General features: G+C 41.1%; 1 protein-coding gene across 1 annotated transcript in view; it reads left to right on the top strand.

The window, feature by feature from the left end:
• The first annotated feature begins 5,373 nt into the window (after window positions 1-5,373).
• MDFIC (MyoD family inhibitor domain containing) overlaps window positions 5,374-15,924 on the top strand; it is a 215,045-nt gene continuing 204,494 nt past the window's right edge. Inside the window, exon 1 of the mRNA XM_077265028.1 lies at window positions 5,374-5,675. The gene's annotated coding sequence lies outside the window, so the exon portion shown is untranslated. The remainder of the gene's footprint in view (window positions 5,676-15,924) is intronic.

Below are 15,924 nucleotides of genomic sequence, written 5' to 3'. Positions count from 1 at the left end.
ATAATTGTTACAAGGAGCGCACATCTTTTTTATTTTTTAAAGACTTTACTGGTACCTAACAGGATCCATAACATACCCACGTTATCACCAACGTTACCAAACAGTAAGTGTCCTTGAACTCATATTCACTTTAATATTCAGATTCATTCCGTATTGCTCATCTATTGTAGACGGCGCAGGGGAGCACTATCTTTACTAGTAACTTAACTATACATTTAACGGGTCCACACAGAACCTGTTGTAATCACCAGCAGCACTCAACATAGAGCACTTGTTCCACCATTAGGAACTGTCTGGAGCGCCAGCATTTTTTTGTTTTTACATAAATAATTTTTTTTATTACTTAGGTACATGTAATTGGAGCTAAAAATATTTTTTTCCAGTTGGATTTTATTATTTTTTTACACTAATTGCTTTCTATAGCATCTGTACTACTCTGTATATTGCTGGCTGCACAATGAGTTAAAATAAAGATAGCATGACCAACCCCGTTTAACAGATGTGTTGAGGATATGATTTTGTGACACTTACTATTATATAGGAATAAGTTCCTATCCTACAGAGCTCTCCAGTACATAAAATGTCTGCTAGCATGACTAGAACATCAGTCTTCTCCAATAGAAAAGCAGTTTTCTCATGTGAAGCTTTCAATTGGACAAGGCTGATGGACAGGGCTGGTCCCATGCTTCTCCACTAGAGGCCATTTTATGAACTGGAGAGCTGGCAGTCTATGAAGAAAGCTGCACTGACATGTGCAGGAGAAGAATCTATCATACTTATACAAGGTTAAGTGCCACAAAATCATGTTCCCAACACATCTGTTAAGATAAAGATACTGAGGCCAAGGTAAGGCAAACTGTGCAACATTTTTAATGCAAAAACGATTTTAAGCTCGGTTTGCATGCATTTAAGTAAGAAAAAAAATATACCCAAAGGTGAACCACACTTTTTTCAAGATTTATTACAGGGTTGCACCAGTTTTGAGAACATCAGTCTAAAGTATTTCACCAAAGAGATGATATACAACAGTATATGCAGTGCCAAAGGGATGCCAAATCTATCAATGGGTACCACTGCTGTCTGAATGTTAGCAATAAATATCAATATACCTAATTTGGACGTGTCCGTGTGTCTGTGCGCAATGAGTCATCCACAGCTGAACAGTAACTTAGGTATCCATAGTTACTACCACTAGCATCTAACTGCCTGGGCGTAACCATGGATACCTAAGGAGAGGCGTTCTCCCTGGTGGCGAGTTAAGGCATAAGCCTTTTTTGAACGTTAGCCTGAGAGGCAACACTGAGGCAACACTTAGGCAACATTGCAAAGATGGATCAAATTGAGCGCACTGCTGCACGTACAGAAGTGAATCGCATACGGATGCGTAACCTGCGTCTTAATGAAACAGAAAATGAATGAAATTGTTGAAGAACTGCTGATGCAGCCCGACAGAGGGCGGCCAGAGCAAGAGAAACGAATGAAGTAACTGAATCAAGTAGAGCATCTAATGCTGCACGACAACGAGCTGCACGCAATGCACAAAGTGATGCACATATTTCACAAAAAAGAGAAGATAGAATATGTGTCCAAAATGCAAGAGCCACTCGACGACGGCAAGTTACATAGAGGACTTCTCAATCAAATTGATGAGACACATATTGAAGCGCACAATGCTGGCGAATTGACATTTCAATGTAAGTTCTTCCAAAATAAAAATTTCAAAGATGAAATGGCGCAGGACAAAACATTCCCTTCCTGCTGCAAGAGAGGGCGCATCCAATTACGTCCCATTTGTATGGATGATCAATTAGTCAAGTTGATGAAAGGAGAGCATTAGCACTCCAATAACTTTATGGCTAATATAAGGCAATACAATACCTCTCTTGCTTTGGCATCAATGGGAGCACAAGTAGCGCCACCTCCTGGGCATGGTCCACACTGTTTTCGAATTCATGGACAAGTTTACCACAGAACTGCCCCACTGCATCCCGCTGTGGGTAGTACTCCCAAGTTTGCCCAGATTTATACCTTGGACAGTGAAGAAGCATTAAGTACAAGAAGTCAAGCAAATAAAAAGTGCCTCCCAGCACTGCTAACATCTCTTATAGAGAGAAAAGGAAAGCAATTAACCCACTCGCAAGAGCCTTCACAATGATGAGGGAATATGAAATAGAGGAAGAGAGGATTGCTGAATTAGAAAATCGAGGCGCTACAGTGCAATGAAGTAACTATAATTTATCAAAATGCAATGGGGGAATCCCCATTTAATAGGGACATTAGAGTTCACCTCAAAAGTGAAAACCAAACTGTTCAAATCAGCTTTCTACACATAGAGTGTGATGCAATGACATATCCACTGCTATTCCCACATGGGGACAGTGCATGGACAAGAAAGGTGACAACTCCAACTGCCCTAAGTGTGCAACATCAAGGAATTGGTGACATTCATCAAGATAGACAAGAAAAAATCACCCTGTTGCAAGTACTGTGCATACAGGCTTGCCATTTGATGAGTTCAATCCAAGAATTGACCTGATTTTCAAAGATAAAAACTTGCTAGTCCAGATGTGACTGCGTCAGTTTCTTGTCATGCTGGCTTTTGCAATGACCATCAATAAATCTCAGGGACAGTCCTTGGATATTGTAGGAATTTATTTGCCTCTCCCAGTGTTTTCACATGGGCAAGGGAAGGATAAGCCAACAAATATGGGTCAAAATATTTGAGACACAGAAGCATGGTAAACTTATTATTCATGTTGACAAATGGTTTACTGTCAAGTGTGTGTACAAAAAAGTCTTTTATTTAGCTTTTCAACAAATGTAAAAGCCAAAAGCGGGACTAACTCCTAGCCGCGGTCTTTGGACCAAACATTGGGCATGGGCAGGGCCTTGGGGCAGATCCCAAATGCGCTCAACCATGTGAAATAGTTTACGCTCAGGAACATTGAAGAATAGCGCTATCGGATAGCTCTACCCATTCATTTCCTTTAGGAATAGGGCTATGGGATAGCTCTACCCGTTCACTTTCTTCATGAATAGCGCTATCAGATAGCTCTATCCGAACAGTATTAACTACAGAGCTTAGTCATACACAAGGTAGGAGTGGCAGGAGAGGTACACCAGGTATTTATGTTTGTTATTAGTCTGCACATACGCCAGTCTGGTGCGTGGGTACACCCCATTGCATGGTTCGAATGGAGAGCAATCACTCGTTAATAATAAATAAATATGCCTAAATATTTTAAACCTCAGCTACCTGAAGTATCTTTTTGATTATTAAAAAAAAAAAAAAACACTTTAGATAGTGGTTTCAATATGTAGTTGAGTGATAGTTCCCTGTTGTATTCAACATCTTTTAATTCATGAATAATAATTATTAGAGGAGTTAAAGAACAATGACTAAACCTTTCATTCTCTCTTTCTCTTTTCTTTCTTTCTTATTCTCTCTTTCTTTTTCTTTCTTTTCTTTCTCTTTCTTTCTTTTTTTCTTCCTTTTTTCTCTCTTTCTTTCTTTCTTTCTTTCTTTCAGCTTTACTCAACATATAGTTGGGTAACAACTTGAAAAACTGAACAGTTGCTTCATGTCTTAACATGTACTATTAGTGGTTGAACCAGAAACATTCCCTTTAAGTTAACAGCTGGCTGTCAGCCCTTAAAGAACTACTCATTACAGAACACTATAGAGAACTGAATTAAATGCTTCTCTGTATTATAGCCAACTATTACAGCTGCCAAATTTCTGTGATGTGAAAGCATGCTTTCAGAATAACTTTGCTTCAGTTGCTAATGGTGCTTAGATACCATTTGAGTAAATAACTTTGGAAAAAATGCCAATTTAAGTTGAAATGCTAAAGTTATGATTCTATTTAAGCATAAAAAGAATGCAAGAGCACACTTTATGTTCACCCATATACTGTAACAGATTTTTATCAAAATGTTTAACATGTCCTTTCATGTTATGTAAAAGCCTCACACAGTGACTTCATTATATTACAGAATGTGAAGTTTATTAGCATATACACCTTTCAGAATAAAAAAAAATGCTTCTTAGCTGGCAGCTGATATCCAACTGCTGATGTCAGATGAAATGGAATATACCGATATTTTCCTATGAAACTAACAATTGGTTAATTGAATCATTTGCTGAATTAGGCTGTTATGGCTTTGGGATAATATGATTTGAATCTATAAGGTAAAGACATGACCATTTCCCTCTGGCACTAAGCTTATAATGTGATCCAGATGCTTGGCTAAGAGGTTAGAGCTAGTGATTTGTCACTCTCTGCATGGTCTCCACGACCAGCTCAGTCACTACAGTACTTCAGATAGAAAACTGTGCTCACATCTGCATTGGAGGTTCCAGAATCTGTTGCAGATTCCATCATATTTGCTGGAACAAAGAGCATAGCATGCTGCAGCATTTTTTCAGAAGTATAATGATGCAGTGGGATGAAGTGATTAATTAAATATGCTTCATATGCCCTTAGTGCCCGACATGAAGTATCCCGTTCTACGTCATTTTTATTCTTCTGCTTCTGGAACAGAAAGCTGGAAATATAAGAGAATCTCAGCAAACTCCATTTTTTTATTTCATTTGATAAATTTAATAAGAGCAAATTGTTTACAAATAGCAAATGTGCAATATACAAAGAACGCTCACATTACTGTAATTAAGTTAATGGGAATGAGAGATGGCACAGTTTTAGCTACCTATGTAGCTTTATGGTAGGTGCAAACGTCCAGGAATTGGCAGCGCTTTGGACGCAGCACATATCCGCTGATCCAAAGCTCTGCCGGCTATTGAACGCAGGTGAATCCGCATGTGTTCATTAATCCGTGTAGATTCACCGTGTCCAATACATTGTACGGGTGACATTTATCTTGTGGAGGCTCGTGTCTCCACAAGATAAACAGACATGCAGCGGTCTGGAAAGACGCGCCGCATGTCCGTCTCCGTGGGTGAGCCGCAGACGCACATACACGCATAGTGGACATCAGCATTTACGGATTGTGTACACATACCCTAAAAAGGATTACCTATTTTTGTGCTTAAGTGACGGACATTACTTCTGAACAGGAATCATGATCTTTTTCCTGCACACTATACTGGGCATAATCCTTACTTGTACAAATGACTAAAAGTGAAAAAAGTTTTCCATTGTGATGAATTAATGGCTGCTGCCCCTGGCAATTGTTTGTATGAAATACTGTGAAAGTCACTTCATTTGTTGTCAACTTGTTCTTTCAAACTGAACTTTATCTTCTGAAAAGTTATGTGTGTGCTGTGAAGCACTAGATGGCGTGTGATGGTATGTGTGTGGGGGTGTAGTATGTAGACTTCTGAAGTAGAGTTGTGTAATGGCTGCTAACTTCGCGAGTACAGCACTATGTAGTTGTGTCTGTATATTTGGCCTCTGATGAAGAAAACTGCATATTGAAAAGCCAAAAACTCATGACCTGCTGTAATGTGCTTCTGCAATTCACCCTGTGGGAACAGATGCTTAAGTATGCAAGGCAAGATATAACAGAGCAGAAGACCTGAAGAAAGTTTTCGTCTTGCAACAGATGAACAAACATTTGTGTGGCATCTGTATAGTATAAATATATACACACATTCGGAGCTACAGGAAACTTGCAAAGCTGAACTTTGCTGGACATCAAGAGAAAATTGTGCAGTAAGTACAGTGTTTTGTCTATACGTCTGTAATATCTATGAGTATGAAATGTATATCTTCAGAGGCTGAACGTTGCTCACTCTGGCTGGTTATCTCTAAGGACACTGGCGTCAGCATATATTCACTTAGAGTGAAAACTGAAAATATCTCATGTAAAATGCAACACTTTAGTGTAAAAAAGGGAGACAATTGAAGAAAGACAAGTGAATATTACAAAATGATGACTATTTATTCATGTATATATTTTATTAAACAGCAATAATCGATAAATTTATGAAGGGAAATGTAGGGGTTCTCTAGGACCACATAATAACTTTTACTGGTTACCGCTCATATGTGGCTAAAATGTTCCTCTATGACTATTCGTAGCATAGACTTCTATGGATGCGTGTGTGTATGTAAACATACATACTTCTCTAGATTCCAGTTCCTGAGGTCTGAGCTGCCACATGAATTCCAACAGAAACCTACAGCACTTTGCGCGCTAGAATAAAACAGAGCTGTCCTAAAATCCAGTTTAAGCTCCAGTGCTGGACAGAGAAGGTATTTTATGACGTTGACCCTGTTCCCTGTGGGATTCATCAGTAATAGATTTCAATTAATTTCTACTAATGTAAAACACATCTATTTGTCTAACTGCATCTACTGTATCGTATAACCTAGGCCTTAATGCTTTGGGACATCATTTAAGATAAAAACATAGAGAGCCTTAGAAACTCCACCAGGAATACATTACCGAACCACATCTGAATTCTTGTACCTGGAAAGCTGAGTGCATAATTATATTGGGCAACTATTAAATGATGCAGGCAATGTTATACGCATAATTATCTGAATTATACAGCTTCTCAATAGAATGGAAAGTGGAAGCAAAAAAGTAACTGTTAGTCACAGATGCACAACAAAAAAGTAGCAGTAATATGTAAGAAATTATGGAAATGACAGAGAAGGGTTTCTATTTTGATCAATTGAGCTTATTCCATTGTACATCTTTCTTTACTTGTAGTAAGATATCCAATGTGTGTCTAAACAACTGAAAGCTGCAGAACAAACAAAAAGCTATTGGATGCAACCCATGGACACTTCCCAACACATTGTATTTTCTCTGTGTCATACTTACATGAGTACAGGCACACATACATTATGTTCTCATTAAACCCAAAAGATCCCTAAAATGCTTATTCCTCCATAGACAAGACACCAATTTTTGTGGAAATGTTGCTATGGGTTATTTTTTAACAAAATAAAAGTAAGTAACAAAATGAAAAACAACATAAGAACAATGAATAATATTAGAGCGGTTTTCCACTTCCATGAAATGTTTGATAAAATACACAATACTATGAACATCCTCATCCCCTGTCATTCCCATGCTGACATATTTTCCTGGCCCCCCATGATCTGGTCAGAGTGGTGACCTCAGTGGTGTCGGTTGCAGGTATCATGTGTCGACACACCATGTCATCACTGGAGCTTTATACACACTGGCAGGGAACCAATGAAGTATTGGCACAGGAGTGCCGGGGATTCTTAAGGTAAGTAGTACTCTTTTCATTATTTTGTACCTTTGTCAGCTGTTTATAAAGAAGACTTCAATGTGATGAAACTCCCTTCAATATTAGTAAAGTTAGATGCTCACATACCTGTGTTCAGTTGCCCGTTCCCTTCCATTTTGCACCTCTGACTTTGATTGGCAGGTCTGAAAACAATAACGCAGGGTTTAGAAAGCTACGTGCTTCGGGCATCTTATTAATCACTAGACTCTCCTTTTCCTTCTACAGGCGCTGTGCAGCTACATTTTCTTTGTGTTGTTCTATCACTCTTTATTTTATTGGCAGTTGGTAGAGTTTAAATTGAAGCTCTTTAAGTTTAGCTTTTAGTTAATATGTTAAAGGGTTTCCGCTCCTTACACTCTACTGAAACTGCCCTTATCAAAGTCTCTAATAATTTATTAATAGCTAATCTAATGGCCACTACTCCCTGCTGATTCTCCTGGATATCTCTGCAGCATTCGCCACTGTGGATCACCAGCTCCTCCTCACTATGCTCCATGCCTCAAAGATACTGATTGCTCCTGGTTCTCCTCTCTCACTGCTCCTTTACTGTATCTTTTGCTGGCTTTTATTCCTCTTCATTACTGTCAAGGTTCCTCAGGTTCAGTCATAGGCCTCCTCCTCTTATATACTGACCCTATTGGGGAAACCAGCAGTAGATTCGATTTTCAGCACCATCTCTATGCTGATGACACCAAATTATACACATCATCTACTGACATCAGCCCTGTATTACTGCAAAACCAATGATTGTCTGTCCACGATCTATAACATTATGTCCTCCCACTATAACTGAATCTATCAAAAACTTAACTCCCTGTGTTTCTTCCCTCCACTAACATATCTATGCTCGATACTGCCAACATGCCCGCTGTCTTGGGTTCATTTTTTATTCAGATTTTTCATTCACCCCCTGCATACAATCACTCGCTAGCTCATGTCACCTTCACCTCAAAAACATCTCTAGAATTCGACCTATTCTTACCTTTGACTTTGCAAAAACTTACTGAAGCTTTTATTCATTCGCGTCTGGACTTATTGCAACTCTTTACTAATCTGTCTCCCTCTTACTATTCTCTCCGCTATCCAATCCATCCTGAATGCAGCAGGCGGGAATCATATTCCTGTCCTAAAGCTACACCGATGCCTCTACCCTGTACCAGACATTGCACTGATTGCCCATTCACTGTAGAGTCTAATATAAACTTATCACTCTCACCCACAAAGCTCTCCACAGCTCAGCACCACTCTACATCTCCGCCCTCTTCTCAATCTACAACCCTACCTGTGCCCTCCACTCTGCTAATGACCTAAGACCACAACAAACTGAACCAAAGCAATACATACCGTATATATCAACTGGTGCTTAGTAAATACATGTTGTCGATAGTGGTGATAAATACAGCTCTGGCAAAAATTAAGAGACCACTGCAAAATGTTCAGATTGTCTGATTTTTCTCTTTATAGGTATATTTTTGAGTAAAATGTAAATTGTTCATTTATTCTATAAACTTCTGACAACATGTCTCCGAATTTCCAAGCAATAAATTTAGTATTTTGTTTCTGACAAAGAAAAATGGTAAAAATAAAAAAACAAAACAAAAACAGTGCTTTCAGACCTCAAATAATGCAAAGAAAACAAGTAGAAACAACAATACTAATGTTTTAACTCAGGAAGAGTTCAGAAATCCATATTTTGTGGAATAACCATGATTTTTAATCACAGCTTTCATGCGTCTTGGCATGCTTTCCACCAATCTCTCACACTGCTCCTGGCGCAAAAATCTATGCAGTTCTTCTTTGTTTGATGGCTTGTGACTATCCATCATCCTCTTGATTACATTCCAGAGGTTTTCAACAGGGTTCAGGTCTGGATATTGGGCTGCCCATGACAGGGTTTTGATGTGGTGGTCTCTTAATTTTTGGCAGAGCTCTATGTGCAAAATGAAAGAATGGCAGACCATTCAGATAATTACATTAGGACCAACAGAGGAAAAGCCAAATATAGGTCAAGACACAATGAACAGGAGGTGGAAGATAAAACACCTTTATTAGAGTAAATGGTGAAATGGTGGCACAACTAACAGAGGTGCCCGCACATAAAAAGGAATAATAAAATGAATGGAATATATTCATAATAGAGGTATAGCACAATACCACATAAGAACAAATTATAAATCGCAGAGATCAATGGATGAGACCACCAGAGGTAAAGTAAAGAATATAGTGGTTCCAGTAATCAAATTATCTGCATATACCAAGGTAGAGGGAAATTAGATCCAATGCAAAAAAAGAAAAATATAAGCAGGTGACTCTCCATGTGTTCACTGAACCATGCAAATTCACTGCGTCTAATACACTGTATGGGTGAAATTAAAATGCTGAGATCTGGAGAGACATGCCACATGTCCGTCTCCGCGGGTGAGCCGCAGGTGTCTCCAGATGCATAGTAGGCATGGTATTTCTTGAAATCCCTCCACTATGCTGTAACAGCTGGCCGCTGCGTGTTGGATGCTGCACAAGTACGCAGCATCGAAACCGCAGCGTTTACTGATCGTGTGCACCTACCCTCAGTCTCGGGAATAGGGCTGAGAATGAAGCAGACTTGTTTATGCTCAAGGTCAGCTCTATTCCCATTCTTGGGATTGCTGGAGGAATAACCATTAAGCGTTTAGCATTAGCATGTGCCTCCCAGCAGGTACAGCTATTGAAAGGAAGGAGGCAAAGGGGTTCTCCAACAAAGAACATTTATCAATCTAAAGCAGAGGCCATAACTTTATGCTGGCTAAGGACCCAACATTTGGACTCATTTGGAGTCTAAATAAAGTGCAGTTAAGGACACCATTTCGGTCTTAGACTACGGAATTGAAATTTAAAAAATAAAATAAAAATAAGTCTGTTTTTGCAAGTATTCCTTTATTTTCAACACAGGAGATGCTAAGTGTTGATGCACCATTGTGGTGGTTCTGCCTGGAATCGCTGCTCAGCTGCACTTAAATAAATGGGACTTAGCTGCAATACCAGACACTGCCCCCAATAATATATGGTTCTGTGCCCTGGAAGCAATAAGTGGGAGGTGTGGGTCGCTTAGAGTTGTTAACGTACATTGAGAGCTTATGATTGTGACTTCAGACTTCTGGCCAGTCAGAAGTTGCAGTCACGAGATGGCGCAGTGAAACCGAAGCAGCGCTGATAGAAAGTGAATATGGCGGCAGGTAAGTATATGCCTACAGGTAGGCACCTTAGATTAGAAGATTAGAAGCACCACTCCAGCGCTGAAAAATCCCACAATTCTCGAGTGGTGCTCTCATTAAAAATCCCTTATCCTACACTAGCTAACTGCTTTTCTTTATTTTTTTTCCTATTTCCTTTTTGATGATGCTTTGTTTGAATGTCACCAGGGGCAGGGGCGTAACTACCGCGGTCGCCAGTGCGACCGGGCCCGGGGGGTTAGGGGCCCGGCAGGTCAGAGGCACCCAACACCATGTTGCAGTGCAGGAGATTCCTCCTGCACGGCAACAGTCCGAGGCGTATCTAGGCGGAGGGGGCAGCCGGGGCACATGAGACACAGGAAGCAGCTCCAGTCATCACGGTGAGACAGCTTCTCCTGCTCTGCAGCCCCGGGACAGAAGGCGAGAGCAGGGGGGAGGTGCGGGACAGAGCCGCTTTAGTCAGGAGAAGCTGAGGAGCTGCAGCCGGTTTACATCAGCCACCCCTGTACCAGAGAGGAGATTGTGAGTTGTGCATATGAGCTGGTATCTGGTGTGTGTGTGTCCGATATCTGTAGTGTGTGTGTGTGTGTGTGTGTGTGATATCTGTAGTATGTGTGTGTGTGTGATATCTGTAGTATGTGTGTGTGTGATATCTGTAGTATGTGTGTGTGTGTGATATCTGTAGTGTGTGTGTGTGTGTGTGATATCTGTAGTGTGTGTGTGTGATATCTGTAGTATGTGTGTGTGTGTGATATCTGTAGTGTGTGTGATATCTGTAGTGTGTGTGTGTGTGATATCTGTAGTGTGTGTGTGTGATATCTGTAGAATGTGTGTGTGTGATATCTGTAGTGTGTGTGTGTGTGTGTGTGATATCTGTAGTGTGTGTGTGTGTGATATCTGTAGTGTGTGTGTGTGTGATATCTGTAGAATGTGTGTGTGTGATATCTGTAGTGTGTGTGTGTGTGTGATATCTGTAGTGTGTGTGTGTGTGTGTGATATCTGTAGTGTGTGTGTGTGATATCTGTAGTATGTGTGTGTGTGTGATATCTGTAGTGTGTGTGATATCTGTAGTGTGTGTGTGTGTGATATCTGTAGTGTGTGTGTGTGTGATATCTGTAGAATGTGTGTGTGTGATATCTGTAGTGTGTGTGTGTGTGTGTGATATCTGTAGTGTGTGTGTGTGTGATATCTGTAGTGTGTGTGTGTGTGATATCTGTAGTATGTGTGTGTGTGTGTGTGTGTGTGTGTGTGTGTGATATCTGTAGTGTGTGTGTGATATCTGTAGTGTGTGTGTGTGTGTGTGTGTGTGAGGCAGGGGCGTAACTACCACGGTCGCAGCAGTCACCGCTGCTAGCAGCTCTGGCAGGTCAGGGGCCCATGTGTCTCCTTGAGCCTGTCTCCCTTGTCCCCTTATGCTTGTGTCCCTTGTCCCCGTGTGCCAGTCTCCCTTGCCCATTAGTCCCTGTGTGTCCCCATGTGCCTGTCTCCTTTGTCCCCTTGTGCTTGTGTCAGTCTCCTTTGTCCCCTTGTGCTTGTGTCAGTCTCCCTTGCCCTCTAGTCCCTGTGTTAGTCTCCCTTTCCCACTTGTCCCTGTGTGTCCCCTTGTGCTTGTATCCCTTGTCCCCGTGTGTCCCCTTGTGTCAGTTTCTCTTGCTCACTAGTCCCTGTGTGTCCCGTTGTGCCTGTCTCCCTTGTCCCCTTGTGCTTGTCCCCGTGTCCCCTTGTGTCAGTCTCCATTGCCCACTAGTCCCCTTGTATCAGTCTCCCTTGTGTCAGTCTCCCTTGCCCACTAGTCCCCTTGTAACCTTCTCTCCTGCCTCCTAGCCCTCATGTCTCCCCTTGTGCCTGTCTTCCTTGCTTCCTAGCCCCCCTATGTTACCCTTGTGCCTGTCTTCCCTAGCCCCCTTGTGCCCTCTCCCCTGCCCCCTCGTCACCATTTGCTCGTGTCTTTCTCACTGCCCCTGTATGGAGGGGCTGCATTATACTATGAGAATTGTATGGCAGGGCTGCAGGGGGGGGGGGCCATTTGGAAGTTCGCATCGGGGCCCATAACTTTGTAATTATGCCACTGACCAGGGGGCAGGGGCTGTGGTCACTGCTGTAGCTCCTGCCCCCTCTTTGAAACAAAGCGTTATCAGTGACCTTCATTTCGGGACTGGACTAGTGACCACAGCCTCTGACACCTGATGATGCTTTGTTTGAGTCTTCCCTTCCAGCATGCACTGGGATTCTCAAACGAGGTGTCATCAAAAATGAAGTAGAAAAAAAAGAAAAGAAATGTAGTTAGAATTTTTAATTAAACTATATTATAAAATTGTATAGATTATAACATTAAATAGTGAGGGATTTATGATGAACATTAATTTGCATTTTCGACCGCCTCTTTAACCCCTTAACGCCCAATGATGGATACAGGACAGTCATGAGCGAGTGTTAGTACCCGCATCATGACGTCCTATGCCTGTCATGACTTTGAACTCACACTGCGTGTTTCCAGTGACAGTTCAGTGCCGACAGCTGTCACCCATGCCGTTGGTCCCCACACTCAGATCGCTGTGATTGGTCAGTCATTCTGATTGATCACAGCATGATCGCTGCCCGATCAGAGCAGGAGTGCTGCGATTCTAATATAGTTCTGATAAAATTCCTGTTTTATCAGAAGGAGACTATGATTAGAGGGCTAGTTTTCATGAGCTCTTTATAAGCACACCCTTACCAACGGTTGGCAGCTTTCTGTGTACACTATACATAGAACGCTGTAGAAAGCTGCCAATCAGCAGTGTGTGTGAAGTTATACAGAGCTCAACAGTCAGATAACTGCTAGATCTATATTATGCTGTTCCAAGTAGGAGTAGTAAAAACCCTTTAAAGGGGACCTGTCACCAGGTTTGTCCCATGTGAGATAAGAGCACCACCTTTCAGCCCTGATATACAGCATTCTAATGAATATATACCCCTGATCTGGCTTGCAACCAAAGAAAAACACTTTTCAATATATTGACCTGCGGGGCGGTCAGGTCTGATGCGTGTCGCTGGTCTTGGCCCGGTGTCTGCCTTCATCTTTCGATGTTGTCCTCCTTCTGTGCTTGGTGTGGGTGACGAGTCCTATGTCATCCACACAGTATTCACCGGGATTGAGCTCCTGCACAGGTATACTTCTCTGCCCTGAGTAGCACTAGAACTACCAATGGAGTCATTTTGACTCCTCGCAATTTTTTTTTCTCTTCTGTGACTGCATTTTTCCGAATTCTAGCTGGAGACTCGGTGACTTTTACTCATTTAGGATGCGAAACAACATTTTGTGTCAATAAATAATTTTGAAAAAAAAAAGGACCTTTTTTTCAAAATTTACCTTTAATTACCAAAGGGAGTTATTTTGACTCCCTACTATATCTTGCTAGTCTTTGTCGCTAAATGTTATTATTTCTTTTAGTTTTCATTTTCTTGTATGTTTAGAATAAATGTTGGCTTAGACTTAGAATAATTAGCATTTTTGCAAATATACTTGACATACCCAGGACATATACAGGACATTTGTCAGTTAAACAGTGAACTCTCGATTGGACTACTTCATTTCAGTAGAATATGGCCTGCAGTTTTCCTAATATGGCTAGAAGAAGTGCGCTAAAGCCTGATGATATTCTTGCTATTTTACATTCTATACATTAAAAATTACAAGAATACCAGGAGCAAGAAACTCTAAAAATAGACGAAAACAAGCCAGGAGACAAAATCACTCCATTCGGTAGTTCTAGGGGGGTGACCAGTCCGGTAGTCCTAGTGTTCGGGCAGAGTAAACTACTGCAGTGCGCAGGTGCCAGGGCTCTTTCAGCGCGATGCCACGGAATACTGAGTGGATGACGTAGGACATTGGTGTACAGAGGATTAAAGAGGCTTCACCAAGATTTAATCTATTGAGTCCACATAAAGTATAACTTAGTGATTGCAAGAGTCAGACTGCTTGGACTGCCACCGATCCAGAAAATAGGGCTTTTCAGAACTTGAGCACCTCCCTCCATTCATTTCTAGTACATCACTCAGCTATATCCAGCATAGAATGAATGCAGTGGACATACTCAGCTTCTTTCCCATTCAGATATAGTTTACAGAGCCCAGTTCCCAATGGTCCAAGAGGACGATCAGAAAGTTATCCCTTATCTCTACCATCTAGTGACAATGCCCAAGGGGTAGTCCCATCTACAAAATCCTATCCCAATATGTAGTAGGAATAATAATAATAATATTAGTAGTAAATACCTTCAATTAGAAATGTAGTATAGTTCTTCTGATTTGCTATGTCGTTTACTCCATGTGCAGGGCATTGCAGTAGCATAGGTATCCATGGTTACAAATACTCATATAGTGACAGTTAGTTAGTTGTTAGTGGTTGAAAACAACGGATACTTAAGCTACAGCAATGACCTGCACATGGAAGAAGCAACATAGTGAATCAGAAGAACTATGCTGCATTTCTAATTGGAGGCATTTACTAATATTATTATTATTAAACCTACTGCATATTGGGACAGGATGGAGGATATGGGAACACCCCTTTAACAAGGGATGGTAAAAGCTAGCAATTTATGTTTAGCTTGTGACTAAGTAAGGCTGAGGCTATATAGTGACTTTTGTCATGTGAGAGCATCTTCCGGACAAGTTGTGTAACCAAAAACATTTGTCCAACTTGTGTGCAACTTGCTGTCACATGACTAGAGATGTGATTTGTAAAGAAAACCAACAAAATTACAAACAGGTTGTATGCCAGTCACAAGCAAGTGTGCAGTAGGGTTACTGCCATGGCAATGATAGAGGTAAAGAATACCATGCAGTATGCACTGTGTGCAGAATTATTAGGCAAGTTGTATTTTGATCACATGATACTTTTTATACATGATGTCCTACTCCAAGCTGTTCAGGCTTGAGAGCCAACTACCAATTAAGTAAATCAGGTGATGTACATCTCTGTAATGAGGAGGGGTGTTGTCTAATGACATCAACACCCTATATAAGGTGTGCTTAATTATTAGGCAACTTCCTTTCCTTTTGCAAAATGGGTCAGAAGAGAGGCTCTGAAAAGTCCAAAATTGTGAGATGTCTTGCAGAGGGATGCAGCAGTCTTGAAATTGCCAAACTTTTGAAGCGTGATCACTGAACAATCAAGCGTTTCATGGCAAATAGCCAACAGGGTCGCAAGAAGCGTGTTGGCCAAAAAAGGCACAAAATAACTGCTCATGAATTGAGGAAAATCAAGCGTGAAGCTGCCAAGATGCCGTTTGCCACCAGTTGTGCCATATTTCAGAGCTGCAACGTTACTGGAGTAACAAAAAGCACAAGGTGTGCGATACTCAGGGACATTGCCAAGGTAAGGAAGGCTGAAAAACGACCACCTTTGAACAAGAAACATAAGATAAAACGTCAAGACTGGGCTAATATCTTAAGACCGACTTTTCAAAGGTTTTATGGACTGATGAAATGATTGTGACT

Source organism: Ranitomeya variabilis, chromosome 5 (genome assembly GCF_051348905.1).
Source record: "Ranitomeya variabilis isolate aRanVar5 chromosome 5, aRanVar5.hap1, whole genome shotgun sequence".
Lineage (NCBI taxonomy): Eukaryota > Metazoa > Chordata > Amphibia > Anura > Dendrobatidae > Ranitomeya > Ranitomeya variabilis.
Note: the sequence above shows the minus strand (reverse complement) of the source record. Positions and strands in the feature narration are given on the sequence as shown.